This window comes from Lagopus muta, chromosome 1 (assembly GCF_023343835.1).
Source record: "Lagopus muta isolate bLagMut1 chromosome 1, bLagMut1 primary, whole genome shotgun sequence".
Classification (NCBI taxonomy): domain Eukaryota; kingdom Metazoa; phylum Chordata; class Aves; order Galliformes; family Phasianidae; genus Lagopus; species Lagopus muta.
The window spans coordinates 32,887,574-32,891,414 of record NC_064433.1 but is presented as its reverse complement, the minus strand read 5'-3'; positions in this window follow the sequence as shown (position 1 = coordinate 32,891,414).

The window sequence follows — 3,841 nt, the reverse complement described above, 5'->3', positions numbered from 1 at the left end:
GCAAATTTAGCTGTCTTGAAAATAGAAGTAAGAGGGAGAGCTGGTGCAGTCAAATCACTTCAGCACGTCAGCCCAGGCATGGTGTAGCAGTGCCACCACGTTCACTGTGTCCACTGTGTTCCAGCCTTTCTCATGCTTCTGAACAGCTGCTGGACTCCCGCTTACTTGAACCCTGTGCTCATGAAATGAGGTATGAAGACATCTCTAAAGTTAAAGCTCCTTCTGCAGACACCGCTAAGGCTGGAGCTTCGCCTTGCACGGCTGTGCTGTGGATATGGGCCTGCCAGCCCTGCGCTGCGGGGGAGCCGGAGGCACGGCCTGCGGTGCTGCCATCCGTGGGCCTGGGCTGCAGGGCAAACGCACCAGGTGTGTTTGGTGAGATGGCACATTATATCCTGTCATGGTTTAAAGAGGAGCATTAAGCTCTGAAGAGGACTCGAGATGAAGAATATTCCTCAGGTGAGGAAATTTAACAGTTCATCACTTCAAGTCAGGCTCATCAGCTGAGGCCCATAGCCACCAATTACAGAAGATGGTTTAAAATAAAAACACAAATAAAAGCACTGTCAAATATACTGCCAGTGGGACTCAAGAAAAGCTTCTGAGCATTGTTTCTATCAGAAAAGATGAAATCCTTTTTCTTCCACTTCAGTGTGAATTTACTCTCCCTCCCACAAATGTCCTTTCAGAAGCCCTGCTGAGCACAAATCAAAATTCTGAATGCACTTCAGTCCTACCTTAAATCTCCCTTCCTTTTTAGTCTTTTATCAACATACCCCTGGTTATTCCAAAGTGGCTTAACTCTGGTGTTTTGCAGAAATCTTTGCTTTCCTTCTTCTTCCTGTGACAGGATTAAAATAAGAATGCCTGAGGACGTACAGTTGATGAGAAATCTAGGATAGGGTATTTTTAGAAGAGTCAAGGCACTGTTTCCTATGGTGAATAGACTGTGGGATACACCAAGCAGTGTAAGTGTTGTTTTTCTTTTTTTAAGAAAGGTTCAAAAGTTCCATGCAAACAAAGACCATTTGGCATTTTGATTAACTCATCTGATAGATATGATCCATGTTTTGCCTGCAAAATAAACACAGTTACTCTGCTAACCTTTCAAGTTCCTTTTGATATTTCCTGTGCAACAGTGTTCATGTATGTAGTAGTCAGTAGTATGAATCACATACTACTGATTTCATGATGTTGTGTAAAATCTGGGAATCTCAGTGCCAAGCCAGAACGAAAACTTGTTTGTCCTCACAATGCTGAACCTACAAGATACTAATTTCTTTTTTTTTTCTTTTTTTTTTTTCTTTTTTTTTTTTCTAGGGGAAAGATGTAATTTCCAACATTTCATTTTAGTGCAATTAATATTATTATTGTCGTAACCATCATTATTAGTAATAACTACCTCTTATTATTCACTGTGGTAGCAGAATACATAGTTTCTAAACATTCTTATGAGGAGTGGCTGAGGGAACTGGAAAATGCAGTCTGGAGAGCTGGAGGCTCGAGGGAGACATATAGCTCTCTGCAGCTGCCTAAAGGGAGGTTGTGGTGAGGCAGGAGTCGGCCTCTTCTCCTGCGTGACAATGATAGGATGAAAGGAAATTGCCTCAAGTTGCACTGGGGGAGGTTCAGATTGAATTTTAGGAAAAATTTGTTCTCTGAAAGAGTGGTCAGGCACTGGGACAGGAGGCTCAGGGGGGTGGCTGGGTCACTGTCCCTGGAGGTGTTTAAGAAACATGTAGTTGATGTACTAAGGGACATGGTTTAGTGGGGAAATATTGGTGGTGGGTGAATGGTTGGACTAGATGATCTTAAAGGTCTTTTCCAACCTTAATGATTCTATGATTTAGTTGCACCTCTGCAGGCCTGATGCTCTTTCTTGACCAGGAGCAGGAAAGTGAAGCTGGTAAAGGAAAACAAAAATCAGATGACAAAGGAGCTCAGGTTCTAGAGCCACTCAACACCATGCCAGCTCCTCCACTGCTTTCATGAATATCCTGACTTCTGGTCCCTGGGGCATATGTGTTGGTGGAGTGTTGGCTTTCTGGGCAGTAATTCACTTTTTCAAACCTAGTTATGTGAGAACAGTTCTCATATTCACCATTACATTCTACGTTATCTAGATGCTAGGAAATACTGCTGATCTCTGTCTAAGTAATATATAGCATATATAGGAAAATGTAAACGGAGTGCTTCCTATTGAAGACAAAATTTTATAAAGAGACATTACAATCATTTATTTTTAAAGATTAGCTTACAGTTTTTACACTGAGAATACCAAGAGCTTGGGCATCTGGCATCAGCAGTAAATTATGCCCCAAGCCTATATCAATGCTTGTACTTACTAAGGCTAGAAAAAGCCACTATCATCTCCTAGGCTGGTCCCCTGTATTATGCAGAGCTTAAGATTTCAGGAACTAATGGCTGCTTTGGGTCCTTACACAGAAAGGAGTATTTTCTTTCAGAACAAAATCCAGTCTGGATTTAGGTATTTCCAATACTAAACCATATTCCTCCCCACCCTTAAAAATACCAAGAACAAAAGTGAAAACCTTGACTGAGTTGTTTCTGTGGGTAATTACCAAATCTGCAGACTGAGGCTGAGGTTCTGCTGTGTAGCAAGCACTGAAACATGATCAGCATAACGTAAACAGTGATGGCTTCTTTTGTCACACAGTTCATTCTTCTCTCCTTCAATAGATTTTTTTCCAAGACTAGAAAGCCCCAATATTGGATGCAATATTATGCATGCACTGGATGTTGTGTTGAGGGACATGGTTTAGTAGGAGCTATTGGGAATAGGTGAACGGTTGGACTGGGTGATCTTTTAGGTCTTTTCCAACCTTGGTGATTCTATGATTCTATGATTCTATGATTCTATGCTAGCTAGCACAGCATCATCTGTAATAATAGTTTCAAGAGCATTTCATTCTGGCTTTATGAGTCCCATTCTTAAATCACTCTTGAGATTCCTTACAGTAATGCTATTCTTTTTTCCCTGCGGATGTTACAGACAGCTGTTTATGTGCTGGCTGTTGTGTTTACCAAAGTGATATGATACTCAGTGGCAAATATCAACTCGTGAGTCTCTGTCTGTACAGAGCACTCATCCATATGTAACCATGGCAATCTATTTTCAAGCTGTTAGTGACTCAGAAAGCTGGTGATACGTTTGACACAGAGACCTACCCTATTTTCCTTTTTGCTGTCTCTGTATTTCTTAAGCAGGCCATAAGCTGTGGCTTTAATAGCCTCATTGACAGAATCACCAAGCAAGGCAGAATTTATGCTCTTAAAGGAACTTTGTACCTTCTCCTGCTGATCACACAGCACAATCAGTTCCTTTCTTTTCTTCATATTCCTTGATATATGGACCAGAGCTGGGAATTGCTAACAGGGTTGGTCAAGATAGAGTATGTGACAGACCTCAGAGCTCACGTGGTGAGTTGTACAGCCTGTGCTCAGCTTCAGTGTTGTTTAGTTTAATCTAGCTCCTTAATTGTCAGTTACAAAGATTAATCTTGGGCATTACTGAGCCACCCAGTAGGTCTGCTCCATTTAGTCTCATCGGGTTACCCCACTGTATATACAAGTTGTTATCTGTGAGAGCTTTCAGCAATAAGCAGCTTGAATTAATTGTGTAAATAGGCATTAGATAAATGAGGATTGCATCAAAATATGTACTGAAAGAGGATTTCCATAGAAAGGGGGGGAAAAAAGCACTGTTTGGCAAAAAAAAAAAAAGAAAGTGCTTTATGAAAACTGACCTGGCTACACTCCCACTCCATTCTTTTAACTAATCATTGTGGAAATACCCTATTTGCAGATTTTGGTGGAAAAA